Here is a 26,321-nt window from a genome sequence, read left to right as displayed (position 1 = left end):
AAGTGAGGTAGTGTTCATGGGTTCAATGTGCATTTAGGAATCAGATGGGAGAAGGGAAGAAGCTGTTCCTGAATCGGTCTGCGTCTGTGTCTTCAGCCTTCTGTACCTCCTTCCCAATGGTAACAATGAGAAAAGGGCATCTCCTGGATGTTGGGGGTCCTTAACGATGGATGTCTCCTTTCTAAGGCACTACTCCTTGAAGATATCTTGGATACTATGGAGGTTAGTACCCAAGATGGAGCTGACTTATTTTATAACTTTCTGTAGCTTCTTTCGATACTGTGCAGTAGCCCCACCCCCACCCCCTAATACCAGGCGGTTATGCAGCCTGTCAGAATGCTCTCCACCATACATCAGCAGAAGTTTTCGAGTGCCTTAGATGACAAACCAAATCTCTTCAAACTCCTAATGAAATAAACCTGCTGTCTTGCCTTTTCTATAGCTGCACCGATATGTTGGGACCAGATTAGATCCTCGAGGATCTTGATACCCAGGAACTTGGATTTGCTCACTCTCTCTACTCCTGATCCCTCTTCGAGGATTGGTTCGTGTTCCTTCGTCCTACTCTTTCTGAAGACCACAATCAACTCTTTGGTCTTACTGACGTTGAGTACACACAGAAGGTTAACGTTCAAATTTGTTACTTTAACCTTTTTAGAAAAAATAAAATGCTAATGTAGAAAGTCATAATGCACCATGCAATGTGAAAAATATGGTATCATTGTGAGAGGACCTTAATATGGCTGGAAGTGAATCTCAAGACAAATTGATGAGTTTCCAGAACAGCACTGGGGCATTAAAGGAGCTGCATTCTAGGATATTTAAGAAGATTTAAGAAACACCAGAATTGATTTGAAATAATTATTTGCTGCTAATCCAGATTTTTTTACCCTTGACTAGATTTCCAACAAATAGTGTAGTGATTGAATGTTTTTCCAGATGGCAACAGTAAATTTGCCTTTTATAGTTCAACATTTTGTTGACAGAGCACAGCTAAAAATGTTATGTTATTTTCATTTATACTATTCCTTTGGTATATACCATATGTTTCTACAGAATTACTCTTTGAGGTGTCACCTTTCAAGAAACAGAAGCCTTGACTTTTACAACAATTCTTCACAGCTTTCAATAACTAATCAGACTTGCTGCATTTACCCTGAGATATAGATGGTCCACAATTTGCCAGGCAGAACTGTAGATAATACAGCTGTGGCTTGATCAGGTCATTACGAATCTGCAGGATCCAAAGTACTTTGATGCTAGTAAATTGCTAGAGAGTGAAAATATGATATCTGATACTATGATAAAGAAGTCAACAGAAATCAGATTCGGTTATCCTTCAACACACACAAAATGCTGAAGGAACTCAGCAGGCCAGGCAACATCGATGGAAAAGAGTATACTGTCAATGTTTCGGACTGAGACCCTTCATCAGGACTGGAAAAAAAAAAGGATGAGAAGTTAGAGTAAGAAGGTGGTAGGTGATAGGTGAAACTGGGAGAGGGGAGAAGTAAAGAGCTGGGAAGTTGATAGGTGAAAGAGATAAAGGGCTGGAGAAGGGGGAATCTGATAGCAGAGGGCAAAAGACCATTGAAGAACGGGAAGGAGGAGGAGCAGCAGAGGGAGGTGATGGACATGTAAGGAGATTATGTGAGAGAGGGAAATGGAAATGGCAGAATGGTAAGGGGGGGCATCTTCTTGCTCTAACTTCTCAGCTTTTTTTCCAGTCCTAATGACGAATCACAGCCCAAAACGTCGACTGTTTACTCTTTTCCATAAATGCTGCCTTGCCTGCATTTTGTTTGTGTTGCAAACAACAGGAATTCTGCAGATGCTGGAAATTCAAGCAACACACATCAAAGTTGCTGGTGAACGCAGCAGGCCAGGTAGCATCTCTAGGAAGAGGTACAGTCGAAGTTTCAGGCCGAGACCCTTCGTCAGGACTAACTGAAGGAAGAGTTAGTAAGAGATTTGAAAGTGGGAAGGGGAGGGGGAGATACAAAATGATAGGAGAAGACAGGAGGGGGAGGGATGGAGCCAAGAGTTGGACAGGTGATTGGCAAAGGGGATATGAGAGGATCATGGGACAGGACGCCCGGGGAGAAAGACAAGTGGGGGGGGAACCAGAGGATGGGCAAGGGGTATAGTCAGAGGGACAGAGGGAGAAAAAGGAGAGTGAGAGAAAGAATGTGTGTATAAAAATAAATAACAAATGGGGTACGAGGGGGAGGTGAGGCATTAGCGGAAGTTGGAGAAGTCGATGTTCATGCCATCGGGTTGGAGGCTACCCAGAGGGAACATAAAGTGTTGTTTCTCCAACCTGAGTGTGGCTTCACCTTTACAGTAGAGGAGGCCTTGGTTAGACATGTCAGAATGGGAATGGGATGTGGAATTAAAATGTGTGGCCACTGGGAGATCCTGCTTTCTCTGGCGGACAGAGCGTAGGTGTTCAGTAAAGCGGTCTCCCAGTCTGCGTCGGGTCTCGCCAATATATAGAAGGCCACATGTTTGTGTTGCTTGGGTTTCTAGCATCTGGACATTTTCTTGTCTTTCAGTTATTCTTCAGATTTCTTGGCAATCTCTATTCCACCTATAGAGGATTTCATCTTCCGTTGGTCAATTTGGAACTAATCTTGTTAAACTCACTTTGTAAGGTATTTTCTGGCTTCTCCAAGTCCAAAACAACTGATGCCTGGCATCAACAGAAAATTTAGTGATCATGTTCTGAATCTGCAAAATTTATACACACAACAACGAGCAAAGTCCCAAAGTGAAAATCTAGGCACTACATTCAATAGCTTCCCAAAATGATCCATTTACCCTTCCTTTCCCAACTCACTGACCTTAGTTTGTAAAATAGTCTGTTAAAATAGTATTCTATTTTGGAAATTCAGGCACAATATTATGGTTATGGTTGAGATAATGAAAAAAAAGCAACAGGTTATCTGGATCTTGACTTGTGGGTTAATACACTGTCAATGTAGATTTAAGAGTGGGAAATACTACTTGGCAAACCTCCTACCCTTCTAAAGACACTGCGAGGAAAGCAGATGACACAAGTCACCCAGTACTGTATATAGAGACAACTACGAGGGGTGATTGATAAGTTCGTGGCTTAAGGTAGAAGAAGTCGATTTTAGAAAACCGAGCACACTTATTTTTCAACATAGTCCCCTCCTATATTTGTACACTTAGTCCAGTGTTCATGGGGCATACAGATCTTGGACCTCCAGAAAGTGTCCACAGCAGGGGTAATTGATAAGTTCGTAGCCTAAGGTAAAAGGAGATGAGTTATGCAGCTCTTGTTACATGCACGTGCAGTTCAACTCTTTCAGTGATCATGCAGAAAGTTTTAAGTTAATAACTCATCAGTTAATACCTCATCAGGGGTGATTGATAAGTTTGTGGCCTAAGGTAGAAGGAGATGAGTTATTAACTTCAAACTTACTGCAAAATCACTCAAAGAGTTGAGCTGCATGTGCTTGTAACGAAAGCTGTATAACTCATCTCCTTCTACCTTAGGCCATGAATTTATCAATCACCCCTTGTAGTATGGCAAAGACCTACACTAAAGATCAATTAGGTCAGCAGCCAAATCCAAGACTGACTAGTTCCTGGATGTAGCTGCCATGCAACATGTGAATTCCTTGGTTTTCTATAAGGGGAATGAAAAAGAGAGGTATGAGGGAACAATGGTTTGGAATCATAAGATATTGGCAATAGAGGTGACCATTCAAACTACTTATCACTGTCATTAGTCACTGAGAACTGCAGCACAGATATAGGCCATTCTTCCCATCTAAACCATGCTGACCTGATCTTCTGTCCCATCCCATTCACTTGCACCTGGCCCAAATCCCTCCAAACCTATCCCATCCATGTACTGTACCAATCCAAACTACTCTTAAATGTTATGCAGGCAGCTTGTTCCACACTTACGTCACCCTTGGAGTGAAGACATTTCCCCTTAAACACTTCACCTTTCATCCTAAACCTATGACGTTTGTCGTGTAGAGTAAAGCTGCACACCTGCATCACAGCAGTCAATGCTTACTGAGGTCTCTCCCTCATCCCCTAGCTTTGATCCCTCCTTTCTGTCAGGAATATCCAGGGGATTCCAATCAATAACTTTTATTTGTTTCTGCATGTGTACTTTATATTACTATGGCATTTTAATTTGCAGATGTGCTGAAGGTTTGGCATTTCAGTGCCATCACCTAAGAACTTTGCTTAGCATTTAAAGCTCACCATCTGTTATCCTATTTGACCAAATACTTAAAAAGGAATTCCTTTGACTTAATTATTTTGAATACAAATGCTTCAGTTTGATAAAAAAAGAAATCATGCAGTGTATTTTATTATGATGATTATAGGCACCGTACATGTAAGTCAGTTAATACTTGTGTTTGGGACCTATAAGTTTTATTCTTTTGTTCATTCAACATTTATCTTTCTAAAAAAAATGATGCAGCAGCTGGTTTGAACCAGTCAGCTAGGCCAGGTCCTTATCCTGCTATTATCCCGACTCATTAACTGGACACAATTACTGGCTATATCAGTTACTAACATCTGTTGTCATGGACCACTCATAGGATTCCTGCCAGTGAAAAGGATTAACTGTAGAAAGCAAAGCAATGAAAAAATGATTCAGTGTTACCCTGAATCTGCATTTACAGTACTTCCAGTGTTGGCTCCATACAGTTTAAAAACTCTGCACAGCTGCAGAGAATTAAGGGAAAAGATAAACTGTAAAGACTTTTTCAAAGCTGGCATAGAACAAGTTTTTTTCTGCTTCTTTAATAGACTCTGGTTTCTCCCTCTCTCTCTGACTTCGTATTAGTACTGAGAACTTGGTTATAAAGGGAATGGAACTAAGCTGTTAAAGGTTAAAAGTGAGATGACTTAAAACGTAATGAGGGCAATAAAATCACCAAGTATGATCTAGCCAATAAATGATCAACTCAAATATTATAAAACATAATGTGAATGAGATCACAACCATCATTGGGTCTTTACAATGCATCATAAAACCTTTGAACTATTGCTAATTATTATTGCATAAGGCAAGTGAATGATCCAAAATGACCCAAGTACTGGGTATGAAGGAATTTTAATTTTGATTTTGATTTTAAGTTGCTATCATATGAATTTAAAGTAATAGGTTCTGTCACCAATTCATACCATAGAAATAAACCACGCTGGTCAATGTCAAGTTGGATAAATGATACTCCTACTGCTAAAACTAAGTTTGGTTTCGTCAGATTTACTTCGCGCAAAGCCCTTACAGCTGCCAATGTGAAAAGACTTTGATTCCACCAATCTGGGTTATATTCAGACTCAGGTTCCAGAGGTCAAACCACATACAAAACCCACCACCTCCCTAACCTCAGGTGTGTAGGTGCAATGGACTAGACTCCAAGCTGGAACTATATCCATCTCTTTCTAGAGTCATTCATACCTGTTGCCTAATCAGTAGCATCAAATTTAAGATGCACATGAATAAGGAATTTAGATGCCTTTCATGAGTACTCCGTATACATTACTGAACCTCAATCAAATTGTGCGAAATTAGAAAAGTCTTCCAAACGTTTTTTTTTCTGCTAAGCATGTAAATAACTAAAGCAGGTATATTTAACTCTCATTGAAATTGCAAACCAGTAACACTTCGGGGGTTGAAAGTTATCCGTGGTTACTTATTCTAATCTTGAATGTTTGGTGATTATACATTGCATTTTATTTACAAAAGTTCAGTTTCAATGAAGCTACTAGCAATTGATTTAGATAAGATGAATATTGGCAAACTAGCTATGATCTAGCAACTTAACTGACTGTCATATTTTTTATCTCAGGTGAAGTAATAAGTAGCTTGCAGCAACTCGGAAAAAACATTACTGAGGAAACATCAAAGTTCATTCCTAAAATAAAGCATTCCATGGAAATCCAGTCTAATTTGTCTGTGAATTTTTAACCAGAATCAGATTTAAAATCACTGACATATCTCATGAGATTTATTGTTTTGTAGCAGCATTACATTGCAATACATAATAATAAAAACTATATATTACAATAAGTACATAAATACAGTACCTATAAGAAGTATTCACCCTATTGGAAGTTTTCATGTTTTATTGTTTTACGACATTGATTTAGTGGATTTAATTTGGCTTTTTGACATTGATCAATAGAAAAAGACTATTCAGAATCATAGTGAAAACAGATCTCTATGAAGTGATCTAAATTAATTGTAAATATAAAACACAAAATAATTGATTGCATAAGTATTCGTTGCCTTCAAGTCAGTATTTAGTAGATGCACCTTTGGCAGCAATTGCATCCTTGAGTCCATCAGCTTTGCATATCTGGACACTGCAATTTTTCCCCATTCTTCTTTACAAAATTGCTCATCGTGAGTGAACAGCCCTTTTCAAGTCCAGCCACAAATTCTCAGTTGAATTGAGGTCTGAAATCTGACTTGGCCACTCCAGGGCATTAACTTCGTTGTTTTTAAGCCGTCCCTGTGTAGCTTTGGCTTTATGCTTGGAGTCATTGTCTTGCTGGAAAACAAATCTCTCCCAAGTCACAGTTTTCTTACAGACTGCATCAAGTTTTCCTCCAGGATTTCCATGTACATTTGCTGCATTTATTTTACCCTCTACCTTCACAAGCCTTCCAGGGCCTGCTGCAGTGAAGCATCCCCACAGCATGATGCAGCCACCACCATTGTTGGGATGGAGTGTTTTTAATGATGTGTAGGGTTTGGCCTACACCAAACATAACGTTTAGCCTGATGGCCAAAAATCTCAATTTTGGTTTAATTAAACCATAGAACCTTCTCCCAGCTGACTTCAGAGTCTCCCACATGCCTTCTGGCAAACTCTAGCCAAGATTTCATGTGTTCTTTTTTGAACAGTGCCTTTCTCTTTGGCTCTCTCCCATAAAGTTGCAACTGGTGAAGCAATCGGGCAACAGTTGTATGCGCAGTCTCTCCCATCTCAGCCACTGAAACTTGTAACTGCTCCAGAGTTGTCATAGATCTCTTGGTGGTTTCCCTCACTGGTCCCCTTCTTGCATGGTTACTCAGTTTTTGAGGACACTCTGCTCTAGGCAGGTTTACAGCTGTGCAATATTCTTTCCATTTCTTAATGATTGACTTCAATGTACTCCAAGGGATACTCAGTGACTTGAAAGTTTTCTTGTATCCATCTCCTGACTTGTGCTTTTCAATAACCTTTTTGCGGAGTTGTTTGGAGTGCTCTTTTGTTTTCATGGTGAAGTTTTTGCCAGGGTACTAACTCACCAGCAGTTGGACCTTCCTGATACAGGAGTACTTTTATGACAATCAATCGAAACACATTGACTCCACTCAGGTCTCCAAAAACAGATCTCCATTTAACTAATAATGTGACTTCTAAAACCAAGAAGTGATGATCTGTGTGTCATTTTAAGGCGGGGGTGGGGGGGGGGAACAGTCAATACTTATGCAATCAAATACTTTGAGTTTTATATTTGTGAGTAAGTTAAATCATTTTGCAGAGATCTGTTTTCACTTTGACACAAAAGGGTCCTTTTCTGTTGATCAGTGTCAAAAAAGCCAAGTTAAATCCACTGTGATTCAATGTTGTAAAACAAAAAACATGAAAACTTCCAATGGGGTGAATACTTTTTATAGGCACTGTATATACTGTATAATTAAATTAAATTAATAGTGTAAAAAGAGAGGGAAATAAATACTGAGGTAGTGTTTCTGGGATCATTGTCCATTCTGATATCTGATGGCAGAGGAGAAAAAGCTGCTCCCAAAGCACTGGGTGCGTCTCTTCAAGCTCCTGTACTTCCTGCTTGATGGCAAAAATGAGAACCGATCATGTCCTGGATGATGGGGGTCCTTAATGATGGATGTTGCCTTTTTGAGGCATGGTCCAGGTTGCTGAGGATACTATCATTTATGATGGAGCTGACTGAGATTACAGTTTCTGCAGCTTTTTCTGATCCTGTGCAGTCACATACTAAATAGTGATGCAACCAGTTGGAATGCTCTCCGTGGTACATCTGTAGAAACTTGCGAGGGTTTTCGTTGACATTCCAATTCTCCTCAGACTCCTAATGAAAGTAACTGCTGCCGGATCTTCTTTGTAATTGCAACAATATGTTGAGCCCAGGATAGATTCTTGGAGATGTTGACATCCAGGAACCGGAATTTGCACACCTTTTCCACTTCTGATCCCTCAATGAGGACTGGTGTGTGTTCCTTCAACTTCCCCTTCCTGAAGTCCACATTCAGTTCCTTGGTCTTATTAACGTTGTGTGCAAAGTTGTTACTGTGACACCACTCAATCAGCTGATTTACCTCATTCCTGCATGACTCCTCAACACTTCTATCCTCAAATTCTGCAAACAATAGTTGTGTCATTGATAAATTTATAGAGCGATTAGATCATTAGGTGGGAGGAGAAGATGGTGCTGGGACGCAGCTCGCAGCAGATACTCCGGTGGTTATCTGTCAAGTAGGGTGCCGTGCACAGTCCTGATTTGATGGAGACGAACGTGAGAGCATGGAGGAACATCTGGTGAAACTTCTGAAATGCCTGCTTCGCTGCTGCTGCTACTGCGTGATCCAGAATCTCTAGAGGGGAAGGCCCCGAGTCATCGGCTTTGCTTGTTGATCAGCAGCCGGGACAGGGGATGGTGCTTGCTGCTCGGTGTCAGAGGACTGGTCGGAGGCTCGAAGTTTTCAGACGGACTCAGAGTCAGCTGCGGACAGGTGCTTCCAATGGTGTGGCATCGGCAAGTTTGCAGTGCTTGGAGTTTCATGGCAGGGAGAGTTTCTCCCTTCTACTGCCTGCGTGAGATGATGAGGCTATCAGAACTTTGAGACTTTTTTTTACCGTGCCCATGGTCTGCTCTTTATCAAATTACGGTATTGTTTTGCACTGTTGTAACTATATGTTATAATTATGTGGTTTTGTCAGTTTTAGTCTTGGTTTGTCTTGTGTTTCTTGTGATATCATTCTGGAGGAACATTGTATCATTTTTTAATGTATGCATTTCTAAATGACAATAAACAAGGACTGAGTGTCCTCATAATCTAATCAGTGGGCTACGCCTCATCCTTGAGGTGTGCCAGTGATGATTGTCAGTGAAGAGGAGATGCTATATCCAATCTGCACAGACTGTTGTCTCCTGGTGAGAAAGTTAAGCATCTAATCACAGAGTGAAGTACAGAGGCCTCGGTTTTGGAGCTTGTTGATTCGAACTGGGAGTATGTTTTGAATGTCGAGCTGGAGTCAATAAACAGCAGTCTGACATATGTAGTACTATTGTTCAGGTCATCCAAGGCTGTGTGGAGAGCCAATGAGATTGCATCCACTGTAGACCTACTGTGGCGATAAACAAATTGCAGTGGTCCAGTAGTTGCTTAGGGAGGAGTTGATTCTAGCCATGACCAACATCTCAAAGCACTTCACCACATTAGATGTGAGGGAAATAGTCATTGAGACAGCCCACCCTGCACTTCTTGGGCACTGGTATGATGGTCACATTTTTGAAGCAGGTGGGATCCTCCAAATGCACCAGCGAGAGATTGAAGATATCCTTGAGTCCTTGTACACTGCCACCAATTGGTTGGCACAGGTTTTTAGAGATCTACCACATACACAATTAGGGGCTGTGCCTTATGACTGTTGGGCACGTGGCCAAGTGGTTAAAGCATTTGTCTAGTGATCTGAAGGTCGTTAGTTCGAGCCTCAGCTGTGGCAGCGTGTTTGTGTCCTTGAGCAAGGCACTTAACCACACAGTGCTCTAGTGTCTGTGCGAGGTGTGGCGCCCCACACAGACTTCCAATCTGCGCCTTGTAAGGCATGAAAATGCCCAACGCAGGCCTCTCATGGTCTGAGTCGATGTCCCCTCCTCCCTCCCTCCCCTGAGGGTTCACCCTCTTGAAAGATGTTCTGACATCACCCTCCAAGACCGATTCTCCAGTTATTCGCACAGGTATAGTTTTATTCTCCCTTTCAAGGTCATTGAGCTCAGCAGCGAGTGAAGCATCACAGCTATTTATGATGTTAGCTTTCACTTTGTAGGAAGAAATGGCCTGCAAACACTGCCAGAGTTAATGTGCATCCAATTCTGTCTCTAATCTCAATCGGAATTGTCATTGTTGCCCTTAAAATAGCCCTCCGTAGGACGTAACTGGACTTCTTGTATAGTTCTGGATTGTGGACCTTGAATGCCACAAATCTAGCTCTCAACAGATTATGACTCTCCTGGCTCATCTTCCGCTTTTGGTTTGGATCTGTCCAGTATGTCCTCAAAGGCACATGTTCATCTACAAAGGTCTCATGAAGTTGGTGACAACTGTGGCAAATACATTCAGATGAAGATGAATCCCTGAGTATTGAGCATCCACCGACTCAAAGCAGTTGTGTAAGTGCTCCTCCTTCTCCCTCAACCTTCTTGGTCCTCGCTACTGGTGCTGTGATCATTATTCTCTGCCTATATGTTGGGAGTAGAAGTATAGTCAGGTGATTGGACCTTCCGAAGTGTGGGTGTGGGGTGGCACGGTAAATGTTCTTGACAGTGGTGTAACAGTGGTCAGTTGTGTTGGCTCCTCTGGTTCCACCGGTGATACTTAGGTGGTAGTTGTTCAGAGATTTCTTCAAGCTAGCCTGGTGAAATCTCCCACAATAATAAGGAAGGCATCGGGAAAGCACCAAGTCCCTTATATTTAAAGCAACTTTGCGCTTAAAGAGGAACCTAATCTCTTTTCTAGGAAACATAAAAGAGCATTACAAATACATTTCTTTAAGTACAGTCACAAGTAATATGTGCAAAGCAAACCTACAAGTAGATTTTGATTGGAATTGTCACTCTTTGAGTTCACCTTGGGTAATCCTTGTGTGGAGTTTACATGTTCTCCCTGTGAATTTATGAGTTTTCACCTGGTGTTCCTCTTTCCTAAGGAGTGCTGGTAATTAACTGGAGAATGTACGTTACCCTTTTGTGTAGATAAAAATCAAAGGACATTACTAGTTGGATGTCTGTAAATGCTGACTCTGCTTGACAGTTGAGACTTGTGGCTGTGAAACAATCTGAGGTCCTGAGACCTCTTCCATGGTGGTTGTAGGAGTTGTCTCTGGAACTGTAGGGAGTGGTTCTGACAGCTCTGGACACTTTAAATTTTGACTTGATCTCCTAAACTGATTGAAATGTCATCTCCAAATGACATGAAGTGCAATTTCCACTGTGTAGAAAAGTGTTCCAGTTCTTCCCTTAATCTTTCCAAGTACCCACTTTTGATCACCTCTGTAGTCTCTCACCAGGACTGTTTGTCCTGGAGTGAATCATCAAACCTCCTTGTTTGAGGATCCTTCAATTTATCTCCGCTGTTTGTCCTGTTTGTCCTGCATACTCCTTCTGAGACTGGGTTTGAGGAGATGTAAGCATTGAGCGCAAGTGATGACTCAGAAATAGCCTGCCTGGTGAGTTGTTCAGTGTGGATTGTGCTGCTCTTAGCATCTTCTGGATGTGTCAGCATCCCGAACAGTGCATGGGAAGCTGCTCGAATTGCTGGTCTATCTCAGGTCACTAGACAAAGTTTTAAACCAGTGCTTTCATTTTGATCACCCCTAGATGACCGGCATGTAGCTCTTCCAACACTTTAGCTCTCAGCTTGGATGGTACAATAGTTCTCAATCCCCACATAAAGGCAATCCCTGTTAAGGGAAAGTTAATCCCGGCGATGGTAAAAATGGGGCAACTGGAATTTTTGCTATACATTCCAGCCATTTTGGGTTGGAATATAGACCTAAGACAGTGTGGGGTCTTTTCTGGTTTCCCTTTGGATCATCCTTGTCATAATAGGGAGATTTTCAATTTGCATTAGGGAGAATACATCAAGAGGAGTGTCCTCTTTTGTAAATTTTCAGGTTTTCCTTTTTTCTTCTCATTTTCCATCCGCATTTCCATGATTAGTTGTCCTTTTGAATTTGATCTTCTAATTTTGTCCTCCAAGAAACAGAGCCCATCTCTGCATTCCTGCTGCTGCTATTAGTGGAACTTCCTTCTGTGAATTGAAAATGGACACTAGTGGTTGATGATCAGTAATATGGGTAAACTGTCTCCCCTACAAGTACTATTTGAAATGCTTTACACCCCAAGTCAGACTCAAGGCCTTTCTGTCAATCTATGTGCAATTTTTCTCTGCTGTGGTAAGAGAACATGATGCAAAGGCTATAGGGCTTTCAGTTCCATCTGTTATAACATGTGACATGACTGCACCTATACAATAAGGCAAGGGTTCCCAACCCTGGCCCATGGACCCCTCGGTTAATTGTAGATTGCAAAGCCGTGCTATAAGGAGAAAGTTGTCACAGGCAAGCTTCACTGGACGATATGGATGATAATGTGTGAGCACAGTTTTTGATGTCACCATTTCCTTAGACTTTCGGAAAGCCACCTTACACTGCTTTGTCCATCGCCAATTTTTTAATACGTAGCAATGAGTTTAGGGGGTAGAGCACTGTAGACATGTTTGGCAGGAACCTGTTATAGTAATTGACAAATCCTAAAAATGACTGCAACTGTGACACATCCTTTGTCCTTGGGACATCCATCACTGCTTGAATTTTCTCAGCACACTTACGAAATACTCGTGCATCAATGGCGTCACCACATTAAGTGATGCTTAATTTAAAGAATTCCCACTTGTTGCGTGATGCTCTGAGCTTATAATGGTCTAACCTTTTTAACACTCTCCTGAGATTTTGGAGAAGTTCCTTGTCATCCTCAGAAGTAACAATGATGTCATCCAGGTAACACTGAGGGCCCGGGCAGCCTTGCAGCACCTGGTACTTGGCTTTCTGCAAGACCGCAGGTGCAGATGCTACTCCAAAAATAAGCCTATTATAGTGATAAAGCACTTTGTGAGTTCTAACGTTAAGAAACACTTTGGACCCTCCTTCCATCTCCATCTGTATTTAGGCCTCAGCTAAATCCACTTTGCTGAAGTGTTTCTCTCCAGAAAGGTTTACAAAGATATCCTGTATCCTGAGCAGAAGGTATTGATCTACTTTCAGTACTGGCTTAATGGTGACCTTAAGATCACCACAGGTTTGGACATCCTTCCTGGTACTGGAATCACTGGCGTTGCCCATGGTCTCCACTCAACCTTGGAAATAATTCCTTCAGTCTCCATGTGATCTAGCTCACTGGCAATAAGAAACCAGATGGGCTTTGTAAAACTTGGGTGTGGCATTTTCATTTAACGCTATTTTACCCTTGATATGTTTGAGTTTTCCAATGGCATCATCCAGTGCCTTTCTTAGTTCACTTTCCATCAACTCTGCTGCAGAGGATGTGGCATGCAAATGGCGGATGGATCTCCAATCATGTTGTTGTTGCCTCAGCCGATCACAGCTCCATTATACTGGCCTTCCTGTTTTTACCATATACAAGACCAACATAGCTTGCTGGTTGCTGTATTTCACTGTTATGAATGTCACTCCCACAGGAGTTAACTTTTCTCCAGTATACATTCTTAGTTGGATATTTGCAGGCTTCAGTTCAGCATCTTTGAAATACCATTCAAACTCATTTTGTGGAATGACTGTAACAGCCGAGCCAGTGTCCAATTCCATTTAAGTCATTTGCTGTTCACTTGTGGTGTATGACATATTACTTGTTTCTTGTTATTTTTTGCATTGTATATCTCAAGGCTACTGTCCTGTGTCATACTCTCCATTATCAGATTTTTCAACAAAAGCTTGCAGATTAGTACTCGTTCTTAAACCGCACCTTGACTTTTTATCTTTTTCCCTTCCCTGTGCAGTTAACTTATTTTTGTCTGTCTGACATGCTCTTTGTACATATATGTCTTATGTTTCACCTTGAAAGCAGAGTTGGATTGCTGTATGTGAAGCTCCGCCACAATGATAACAAAATTTATTTGTTCAGTCAGGTTTCTGGTTGGACGTTAAAATTTTGTTCACATTCTCTTTCATTTATGACTGCAACTCAGTTGTGTCTCTGGCTGCGGTTTCCATTGATACTGTGATTTCAACTGCTCTATTAAATATGAGTTGTGTTTTAATTAGGAACCATTTGAATGCTTTCTTGTAAGAGTCCACAAACTAAATGAGCTCTCAGTGCATTATTAAGCCCATCATTTTCTTCAATTCAGCCATGTAAGCTGAAATGTCTCCTCTTTCTTTTGATTATACTTATGAAACCTAAAGCTTTCAACAATGTACAATGATTTTGGTTCTAAGTGCTCCTGCATTACATTCATAATGCAGTATCAGCAAAGGTCATTTGATCTGGTTTGGTTGGAGCAGTTAAACATATAAGCCAACTATATGCTTTTCCACTTGTTGTACACAACAACACTGGCATTCATGTCTCATTGGCTACTTCATTTGCTTCAAACTACTGTTCAATTCATTCAGTAGGCATCATCCCATTATCTGTTGTGCAAACATGTTTATCTTTCTGATGTAGTGTCTCATTTCTGTTATTTATTTATTTACTATTTTTATCATCTGATAATCACTGTTTATCCATTTCATCCATTTTCTGCCTCTTTTTTAACTTGATCTTCTTTGTCCCCTTCTGAAGAAACATGTTCTGTGTTTCAGTAGGTGGGCAGTCATCTTGGGTTCATTTTAAAACTTCCTCATTATCATTGTTATAGACAATAGACAATAGACAATAGGTGCAGAAGTAGACCATCGGCCCTTCGAGCCTGCACCGCCATTCTGAGATCATGGCTGATCATCTACTATCAATACCCAGTTCCTGCCTTGTCCCCATAACCCTTGATTCCCCTATCCATAAGATACCCATCTAGCTCCTTCTTGAAAGCATCCAGAGAATTGGCCTCCACTGCCTTCTGAGGCAGCGCGTTCCACACCTCCACAACTCTCTGGGAGAAGAAGTTCCTCCTCAACTCTGTCCTAAATGACCTACCCCTTATTCTTAAACCATGCCCTCTGGTACTGGACTCTCCCAGCATCTGGAACATATTTCCTGCCTCTATCTTGTCCAATCCCTTAATAATCTTATATGTCTCAATCAGATCCCCCCTCAATCTCCTTAATTCCAGCATGTACAAGCCCAGTCTCTCTAACCTCTCTGCATAAGACAGTCTGGATATCCCAGGAATTAACCTAGTGAACCTACACTGCACCTCCTCCACAGCCAGGATGTCCTTCCTTAACCCTGGAGACCAAAACTGCACACAATACTCCAGGTGTGGTCTCACCAGTGCCCTGTACAAATGCAAAAGGATTTCCTTGCTCTTGTACTCAATTCCCTTTGTAATAAAGGCCAACATTCCATTAGCCTTCTTCACTGCCTGCTGCACTTGCTCATTCACCTTCAGAGACTGATGAACAAGTACTCCTAGATCTCTTTGTATTTCTCCCTTACCTAACTCCACACCGTTCAGATAATAATCTGCCTTCCTGTTCTTGCTCCCAAAGTGAATAACCTCACACTTATTAACATTAAACGCCATCTGCCAAGTTTCTGCCCAGTCACCCAGCCTATCCAAATCACCTTGAATTCTCCTAACATCTTCATCACGTCACACTGCCACCCAGCTTAGTATCATCAGCAAACTTGCTGATGTTATTCACAATGCCTTCCTCTAAATCATTGATGTAAATCGTAAACAGCTGTGGTCCCAATACCGAGCCCTGTGACACCCCACTAGTCACCACCTGCCATTCCGAGAAACACCCATTCACTGCTACCCTTTGCTTTCTATCTGCCAACCAGTTTTCTATCCATGTCAATATTCTCCCCCCAATGCCATGAGCTCTGACTTTACCCACCAGTCTCCTATGTGGTACCTTATCAAATGCCTTCAGAAAGTCAAGGTACACCACATCCACTGGATCTCCCGCATCTATCTTCCTGGTTACATCCTCGAAAAACTCCAATGGATTAGTCAAGCATGATTTGCCCTTGGTAAATCCATGCTGGCTCGGCCCAATCCTATCACTGCTATCAAGATATGCCGCTATTTCATCTTTAATAATGGACTCTAGCATCTTCCCCACTACTGATGTTAGGCTAACAGGGCAATAGTTCTCTGTTTTCTCCCTCCCTCCTTTCTTAAATAGTGGGATAACATTAGTCATTCGCCAATCCTCAGGAACTGATCCTGAATCTAAGGAATATTGGAAAATGATCACCTATGCATCCGCAATTTCCAGAGCCACCTCCTTTAGTACCCTAGGATGCAGACCATCTGGACCTGGGGATTTGTTAGCCTTCAGTCCCATCAGTCTACTCATCACTGTTTCCTTCCTAATGTCAATCTGTTTCAGTTCCTCTGTTACCCTATGTCCTTGGCCCAACCATACATCTGGGAGATTGCTTGTGTCCTCCCTAGTGAAGACAGATCCAAGGTACTTATTAAATTTGTCTGCCATTTCTCTGTTTCCCATAACAATTTCTCCCAATTCATTCTTCAAGGGCCCAACATTGTTCTTAACTATCTTCCTTCTCTTCACATACCTAAAAAAACTTTTGCTATCCTCCTTTATAATCCTAGCTAGTTTGCATTCATACCTCATTTTTTCTCCCCATATAGCCTTTTTAGTTAAGTTCTGTTGCTCCTTAAAAATTTCCCAATCATCCATCTTCCCACTCACCTTAGCTCTGTTATACTTCTTTTTTAATGCTATGCTTTCTCTGACTTCCTTTGTCAACCACTGTGGCCACTTTCCCCCCTTTGAATCCTTCCTTCTCCGGGGGATGAACTGATTTTGCACCTTGTGCATTATTCCCAAGAATACCTGCCATTGCTGTTCCACTGTCTTTTCTGCTAGGATATCCGACCAGTCAACTTTGCCCAGCTCCTCCCTCAAGGCTCCATAGTCTCCTTTGTTCAACTGCAATACTGACACTTCTGATCTGCCGTTATCCCTCTCAACTTGCAGATAAAAACTTATCATATTATGGTCACTACCTCCTAATGGCTCCTTTACTTCAAGATCACTCATCAAATCCTGTTCATTGCACAACACTAAATCCAGAATAGCCTTATCCCTGGTCGGCTCTCATACAAGCTGCTCCAAGAATTCATCCCGTAGGCACTCTACCAACTCCCTATCCTGGGGTCCAGTACCAACCTGATTTTCCCAGTTCACCTGCATGTTGAAATCCCCCATAACTACTACGACATTTCCTTTGCCACATGCCATTGTTAACTCCCTATTCAACTTGCACCCAATATCCATGCTACTGTTTGGGGGCCTGTAGATAACACCTATTAGGGTCTTTTTGCCCTTACTGTTCCTCAGTTCTATCCACACTGACTTCACTTCTCCTGATTCTATGTTCCCCCTTGCAAGGGACTGAATCTCATTCCTCACCAACAGGGCCACCCCACCCCCTCTGCCCACCTTTCTGTCCCTTCGGTAGCACATATGCCCTTGTACATTCAATTCACAGGTCTGATACCCCTGCAGCCATGTCTCCGTTATCCCAACAACATCATAGTTACCCATTCGCACCTGAGCTTCAAGCTCATCCGCCTTATTTCTGACACTTCGCGCATTCAGATATAGAATTTTTAACCCATTTCTCCTCTCTCTGTTTAAATCGCTACCTATTGTGCATAACCCAGCTCCCCGAACTCTCACCGGGCTATACGCCTCTTGAATTTTGTTGTCCTTCTTAAACTTACTTACTCTTTCCGCACATTTAACTCCATGCTCCGTCAGACCATCCCTCTGCACATGTATCCTCCTTATCACTCGTTCCGCCTCACCTTTCTCTACTTCACACTTAATATTCTGGAACCGTGTAGTCCCCACCTGTCCTTTATACTTCATCACGCTATCCTCTCTCACATTCTGGATCCCTGCCCCCTGCAAATTTAGTTTAAACCCCCCCAAGCAGCACTAGCAAAGTTTCCTGCAAGAATGTTAATACCCCTCCAGTTCAGGTGTAAACCGTCCTGTTGGAACAGATCCCACCTTCCCTGGAACAAAGCCCAATTATCTAAAAACCTGAAGTCCTCCCTCCTGCACCATCCTCTCAGCCACGTATTGATCTGTATAATCCTTCTGTTCCACACCTCACTCGCACGTGGCACAGGTAGCAATCCTGAGATTGTTACCCTGGAGGTCCTGCCCTTCAGCTTCGCACCTAACTCCCTGAACTCACTACGCAGGACCTCCTCACTCTTCCTACCCACGTCATTGGTCCCTACATGGACCACGACATCTGGATTCTTGTTTTGTAACTTCAGAAACTGATCAACAGGAAAACACAGAAGCTGGGATTACTTAGTTTTCCTTTTAGTGATGTGCTCACATATGATGTAGTGGCGTAATGACATATGCCATATGTGTACTTCGTACTTCTGATTATGCAAGCAAAGAATGCTTAATCAAACAATATATTTACAATATTACTTAAATATTACTGAAATATTAAATATACTGCAGTTGGGTTCCAGATTAACTCAAAACCATAAGCAAGATTGGAAGTTAAAATCTCCGGCTCCTCCATAGTTCACAGACTGTACCGTCAAAAGCAGATTATCATTATCATTATCATTATCACACCCCCCAACCAGCTAAAAGGCTACTGCCTGATCATCCCTTTTATTTATGTCTGACCTCATCACACACAGATCAGCTATTTATATGCTGCATATCCAGAACTGGTATTAAAGCTAGTTGCTGTGAATATCAGATTATGAGATGGGGTGCTTTCTTCACTGCCAGTTTCTTGCTAACAGTCAGTGCTTTATCAGGTGGCAGTTTAGTGCACCAGTAGGTTATGCTGTGGAAGAATGGGTACAGATTATTTTAAATCAGTATGGAAAGCAGTATGAAGGAACTGTGATAAATATTGAAAACCTCATCTTCAGTGGTCTCAGTCCTCTTCATGTTGCATTTTCTCCTTTCAGCAATAAACCAATTATCTTGCTCTCTAGTAATCTGCTGCCGCTGTTGTAAATTGTGATCATGGTCTCCTCTAAGAGACAGACACATTGTAAATGACAGTCATGCAATATATCTACGTCAACTCTCTGCCAAGGTTGTGTAGAAAGTGGCAAAGAGAAGTTGTGAAATATGGGCTTGTTATTTTTAGTGACAAGAATGTGAGGTCCATATGAATATCTTGAACAAGCCCTGAGTGATAGATTGCTGGCAGGTGAGTAGGTTTAGCATGGAGCAGTGTGCAGGACTATTGGTGCCATTATCAAATGATTGGCGTTGATGCCTTTGTCATGTTAACACATTCAACCTTTTGTGGCTCTGCAATTCAGGTCCTTGGGACTTTCTCCTGCCATTAACCTAAAGTGTGATATACTCCACTGCCATCAAGGGCTTAATGAACCTTGGTGAGTAAAGGTACTCCCTTCTTTTCCGCATCTTTTATCAAAGAATCCACATAAATTCTGAATATCATGATGTCTGTCTTAGTTTCCCAACCTGTGGAATGAAATCCAACTCCGTTGAGCCCTTCTAAGAAGTGTTAGCTATCTTCCACCAACTTTAGATAACATTAACTAGTGCTACCTACTTATGGATCTAGCATATTTATGATAATTCAATGAACAACACTATATAAATAATTAGGTTATGATAAAGAGGCAAAAGCTTCTTCGTCATAAATTCATGGAGAGGTGTAGATTACTCACATATGAGAATCCCAATCATTTTCCAGCAGTATCCAATTTCTCCATAACATTAATATTTTTAAACATTCAGCACATCTTTCCTCTCAGCAGATGTGGAACATACAGACTTATGAGTTATGTGCAGGTGTCATAACAAAAGTGTTATAGATTTCATTTAGCAAATTGCTGGACTGAAAATAAATGCAATCTTTCAGCCGTTCTCATGATAGGGTCGATGTATAACTTCCTACCAGGGTATTAATCTGGTAAACTGTTCATCCAATTGTTCATTAAATGTCTCCCTTTCAGAAAGATGTCTGCTTTGCAAGGGTGGACAATGGTGCCACGTTTAAACAGCTGTATGCAGCGAGTACTCCTGTCCATTTATTTGAACTGATACAGAGTTATTTGACTGAGTGTATTGTTCATGACGGACCCAATGCTTCTGAAGAGTGCTGTAATTTTAAAGTAGAAATGACATTGTTGGCTGACTACTGCGTCATACATCATAACTGCAGGGTAGAGAGGAGATTTATCTTGTCAGTGTTCTAAATTCATAGCACCAGCTTGGCACTGCAAATAATCCATTTAAAAAAGATGCTTTTAACGCACATGTGGAAAATTGGATTTGGGGATTGATATAATCCATCTTACATCTGTGCAGAATCAGAAACCTGATGATCTTTAGGTATAAAAACAAGACACAAAATCTATTCCTGTTTTATTTTATCCTTCTGGCAAGGTCATGCTTTTAGCCTTAGTTATAGTATGCTGGTATCTTAGAGCCCCACCTGCATGTCACAGCCAGCCTTGGGATATTTTATAGATCTATATGGCCTTTGGAAAAGGGAAGATAGAATGACCTGTGTTAATCAAACAAACTGGCTCCTGCTCCACATTTTGGAGAATGGAGTGAAACAGTTGCCTCACTTCAGAGATTTGAGCACAAAAATCCTGTGCAACACTTCAGTTGTGTACTGAATGAGTACTACACTTATAGTGGTGTCTTCTTTCAGCTGAGACATTAACGCAATCCATCTGCACCTGCAGATGGACAGAAAAGATCCCATGGCACTACTTAAAGGAAGCTCAGAAGATTTACTCTGTGTCCTGGCCAACATTTACTCTTCTATCAACGCCCCCCCAAAACTTACTACTCATCACATTACAATACTGACTGTCACTTATCTTACAAATCAGAAATGATTAGCCTTCCAAAGCAAAAGTAAATTGGATCGAAAGCATGTTGGCTTGTTATAGAGGTTGTAAAAAGTGATACTGAACATTTAATATTTTAACTTCTGCATGAAATAAGTGATTGTGAGCACCAAATAAAAGGTTGCATCATGGGTTCCCCTATCACCATTAAACTCTGCAAATTGACTGCTAAATTCAGTAAGTCTCAAGGGTAGGAAGTTGCCAGACATATCTATTTGTACTTTGAATGTATTCATCTGAGAACTTAATTTAAAACTTACCATTATAGATTCTTGAGCTTCACAGCATGTCAATCTCCAGCGAAAGCTGTCAGTACCTATAAAAGAATGCATTAAAGTCCAGAATCCGAGGCTATTTACACAAACATGGTGAAATATATTACATTAGATAGGATATGTGTATAGCCTGTAGTGACACCTATTGAAGTGTAAGAGAAATAGTTGTCAAAGTTTTGGTTTTGATCTAACAGGTTTGAGTTCAGTGATCTTCAGTTGTGATCTGTGGGGATTACAATTCAGATCAAACTTTCATAAAAGACCAGTGAGATTAAGGAGTTCAAAGATTTGCTTGCATATGGCAATCCCTTTGGTCTGTTTTGAATATGCTGCTGGAAGTGGTGATTACACTACTGAGACCTAAAGTTTCGAAAAAATAAAAGTCAGCTGGTGGACAGAACAAAAACAAATTACAATCATTCTTTAATTTCATTTGGTGATTTTGGTGCTTTAGTGTAGGTCAGTTCAAAATACTTTTAATTTACGAGTTAATAGGAATTGCTAACTGCTACTTCCCATTTTATACTATGATGAAATTCAAACTATTGACAGCTTCCTGGGGTATAATTTCAAAGGTTCATGATGTTCTTTCCTATCTCACTCAACATGTTCTGATTATGTGAATTTTGTCAATGATGGTGTGGGCATCAGAGACAAGCACAAGCACAAGCCTGCACTGAATTGATGCCTAAATATATCCTTTTCAGTAGATGATACTGGTCAACATCAGGAGTGGAAATTCTACCCCGTACCTCACACCCTGAACTTTAATCTAATGCCCAATCTTATCATGTTAGGGTCATCCCGGCTTGGATCAACTAGATCAATAGTGAACACCTTCTGCTGAAGGGGCTTTAAATTGAAATGTTGATCGTTTCTTCTACTACAGTTGGTGCTTGACTTGCTGAGTGGTTTCAACACTTTTCTGCTTTTCTTTAGTTTCAGATTTCTAGCACTTTTTTTCCTCAAATATAAACCACAAATAGAAATCCAAAAATCTCTTGGACTGCAGAGTTCCAATTTAAAATCTAGTTCCCTGCAGGAGAATGAAGGCACATACAAATGTGTGAGCACTGAGAAATGTTAACCCTAGCTAAGTTTGTAAACCATCCAAGCAGATGCAAATAATAAAAATACTGAAATTTTTCAAAATTAATGTACATGTAGATCATGCTACATCCAGGTGCACAACGTAAGATAATATGGTAGTAATTCAGGGAATGGCCAAGTGTTTTGTTTGTGTTCATCAGTGGCTATTTGTGACATTCAAGCACCTATTGTTCTATGAAATACTTGCATTTTTCCAAAGAAAACAATATCAAATTAAGCAAACTAGCAAAACTGCTTCCACTTTTTTTTATAATTTACAATCATGAAAGACTCACTTTCAAGTACTGTTCATTTCATGTTCCCAATATTTATTGCTTATTTAGTTATTATTATTATTATTTGTTTGTTTTTGGATTTGAACAACTTGTTGTCTTTTGCATACTGATTGAACGCCCAGTTGGTGTGGTCTTTCGTTGATTCTATTATGGATATTTTGAGTATGCCCACAATACAATGAACCTCAATATTGTATATGGTGATGTATATGTACTTTGATAATGAACTTATTCTGAAGTTTATACTTTTTACATTTCCTTCCTACAGTGGTGTTCTAATCCAAAAGCCTATTACTGTGTGTTATGAATTTGCACCAGATAATCACTCAAGTTTAGCACTGTAAATCACATCATTATTTGTAATGCTCATGTTTAATTTCACTTTCCGTTATCTGGTCATACACAACTGCAGCCTGGGTTTCATAACAATAAAACCTTTGGTGCGAACAGAGCATTGTAATCGCCCTTGTTTTTCATCCATTTGAGAAAACAGAAAACATAGCAACTAAAAGCTAACCAGCTACTCTCCTTCACAGATAATTACATAGATAAAGACACTAAAACTGTGACAGTCAATCATAGTAGGATAGAAGAATCGAATGTCGACTTCTAGATATTCCTTCCTCAGTTTCACCAGCTTGTTGTGTCCTACCCTTGCAAAAAGGTTCCCTTCACATAAAGAAAACAATTTAATGGACGCTGTTTTTGGAACATGTGGACATTTCACAAGACCACTTCAAAGATTCATTAGCTGAAATGTCAGTCAAACTATATCAGTTCAAAAATCCATCACATTGTCATGGCCTCCCTGGTTATGATATTGTTCTATCTTTATATAAATATATCTAACCTGAACCTCCTCAGAAAGTCTAACAGATTTCTAACACTGAAGTTTTAGAAGTAGGTATGAATAAAAATTTAAAAGTACAGAACCTCAGAAACAATGAAAAGGAAAATAGAGACAAAATCTTTCAAGTGATACGTTGCTGCCGAGATGGTTACTTTTGTCTTTACTTCACTTACTTTTACTGAAAATATTATATTATTTTTGGTGATATTAAGGGGAAAAGTCCATAGAGCATTGAGCTTTACTAGCTCTGTCATTGGGGAGGATGATAATGTGGAGGAATGTTTGTGACCAATGATTGCTACATATGAGGAAAAAGAAACAAAAGCCTGTAACTTCCTGGCACATGCAAACATGGAATTTGACTTAAAATAGAATTGGTGAAGAACAAGAACCTTAGAGTCCAGAACTTTCTGGCCAAGCTCTTTTAGCCATTTCCAGCTGCATTCTGCAATGGGTACTGTGGAAGTGGATTTGATGAGATTCACTAGTTTTTACACTGCTCTCAGTTCCACGCCAGGTTAGGCTTGGCGCAGGAGCTATCAGCTCTGACTGCAATGCTGATGAAACATAAAGCAGAAGAACTCTTATTTTTAAAAATTAATTAAGGTTTGCTCTAGTCTTTTTTATTTTTAAGTTGATTTGTTTTCAGTTTTGAAAATTATTAAATCATTTAAAAAAATCTTTGCTTCATTTTTAAAGTAAGAGCCACACAAACAGTTGAAATTGAATATACTGTGTCCTTGGCACCTCTATCTAATTATAAATATATTTATACAGTAAAGCTATGGTGTTGAATACTCTGTAAAATTAAATATAAACAAATATGGATCTAACTTTACATTGTACACATTATCCTGTAAACATTTGCCTATCCAATATTTACAAAATATGTCACTTATTTAATATTGGGTATATACCTATATAGGAGATGCAGCATTCAATCAATTCCTTTCTGAACATAGTACAAAATATTTATGCAGAAACTTCCACAAATTTTAGATTTGTGTAGAAATTGCCTTCTTGCCTGCAAAAATAGTACACAGAAAATAAAACACTTTCTCCCTGTCTCTCCACCACAAGTTATTTTGTTTAATAAAGCCCTTTGTTAGTTTATTTTCACATTTATCACTGGTACCTTGGAATGTGATATTGATATACCAATCAGTCTAGGTCCCCTCTGGATCACAGCTTATATATAAAAACCAAAAACAGAATAGCCTGGAATTTGACGCAACTCAGCAGTTGTCAAAAGCATGAACACCTTGAGTAGGGTTTGTCCTGACTCTTCATCCTACTCTATTGTATTATTCAAGTTTCTGCTGATGTTTAAATCTTTGGTGTCTTGACCAAGCAACACCAGGCTTCCAGATACAACCAAGTTCTGTTTGGCTGAATGCGACTGTGAGCAGCAAGTATGGGCATTGAGTTGACAGCACTAAAATTCAGTCCAGTATTTAGTTCAGTACGTTTTCAGTTGAGTTTTCTCCACCGATTTTCTCAGCATTGCATGATTTTCTAGGCCTTTACTTCTTTGAAGTTTGGATTTTGAAGTGAGTAGAAACATAGAAACATAGAAAATAGGTGCAGGAGTAGGCCATTTGGCCCGTCGAGCCTGCACCACCATTCAGTATGATCATGGCTGATCATCCAACTCAGAACCCTGTACCTGCCTTCTCTCCATACCCCCGATCCCTTTAGCCACAAGGGCCAAATCTAACTCCCTCTTAAATATAGCCAATGAACTGGCCTCAACTGTTTCCTGTGGCAGAGAATTCCACAGATTCACCAGTCTCTGTGTGAAGAAGTTTTTCCTCATCTTGGTCCTAAAAGGCTTCCCCTTTATCCTCAAACTGTGACCTCTCATTCTGGACTTCCCCAACATCGGGAACAATCTTCCCATATCTAGCCTGTCCAATTCCTTTAGAATTTTATATGTTTCAATAAGATCCCCTCTCAGTCTTCCAAATTCCAGTGAGTATAAGCCTAGTCGATCCAGTTTTTCATCATATGAAAGTCCTGCCATCCCAGGAATCAATCTGGTGAACCTTCTTTGTACTCCCTCTATGGCAAGAATGTCTTTCCTCAGATTAGGGGACCAAAACTGCACACAATACTCCAGATGTGGTCTCACCAAGGCGTTGTACAACTGTAGTAGTACCTCCCTGCTCTTGTACCCGAATCCTGTTGCTATGAATGCCAGCATACCATTCGCCTTTTTCACCACCTGCTGTACCTGCATGCCCACTTTCAATGACTGGTGTACAATGGCACCCAGGTCTCGTTGCACCTCCCCTTTTCCTAATCGGCCACCATTCAGATAATAATCTGTTTTCCTGTTTTTGCCACCAAAGTGGATAACCTCACATTTATCCACATTAAATTGCATCTGTCATGAATTTGCCCACTCACCTAACCTATCCAAGTCACCCTGCATCCTCTTAGCATCCTCCTCACAGCTAACACTTCCGCCCAGCTTTATGTCATCCGCAAACTTGGAGATGCTGCATTTAATTCCCTCGTCTAAGTCATTAATATATATTGTTAACAACTGGGGCCCCAGCACTGAGCCTTACGGTACCCCACTAGTCACTGCCTGCCATTCTGAAAAGGTCTCGTTTATTCCAACTCTTTGCGTCCTGTCTGCCAACCAATTCTCTATCCACATCAATACCATACCCCCAATACTGTGTGCTTTAAGTTTGCACACTAATCTCCTGTGTGGGACCTTGTCAAAAGCCTTTTGAAAATCCAAATATACCACATCCACTGGTTCTCCCCTATCCACTCTACTAGTTACATCCACAAAAAATTCTATGAGATTCGTCAGACATGATTTTCCTTTCACAAATCCATGCTGATTTTGTCCAATGATTTCACCGCTTTCCAAATGTGCTGTTATCACATCTTTGATAACTGACTCTAGCATTTTCTCCACCACTGATATCAGGTTT

At 40.6% G+C, this 26,321-nt stretch overlaps 1 long non-coding RNA gene across 1 annotated transcript in view; it reads right to left on the bottom strand.

The window, feature by feature from the left end:
• The window catches only part of LOC140205166 (uncharacterized), a 45,239-nt gene extending 24,048 nt beyond the window's left edge, over nt 1-21,191 (bottom strand). Inside the window, exon 1 of the long non-coding RNA XR_011887765.1 lies at nt 21,121-21,191. This is a non-coding gene — a long non-coding RNA (uncharacterized lncRNA). The remainder of the gene's footprint in view (nt 1-21,120) is intronic.
• Between the last annotated feature and the right edge of the window lie 5,130 nt (nt 21,192-26,321).

The sequence above is a fragment of the Mobula birostris genome, chromosome 11 (genome assembly GCF_030028105.1).
Source record: "Mobula birostris isolate sMobBir1 chromosome 11, sMobBir1.hap1, whole genome shotgun sequence".
Taxonomy (NCBI): Eukaryota; Metazoa; Chordata; class Chondrichthyes; order Myliobatiformes; family Myliobatidae; genus Mobula; species Mobula birostris.
The sequence above is the reverse complement of the archived record's forward strand: the minus strand, read 5'-3'. Positions and strand labels throughout refer to the sequence as shown.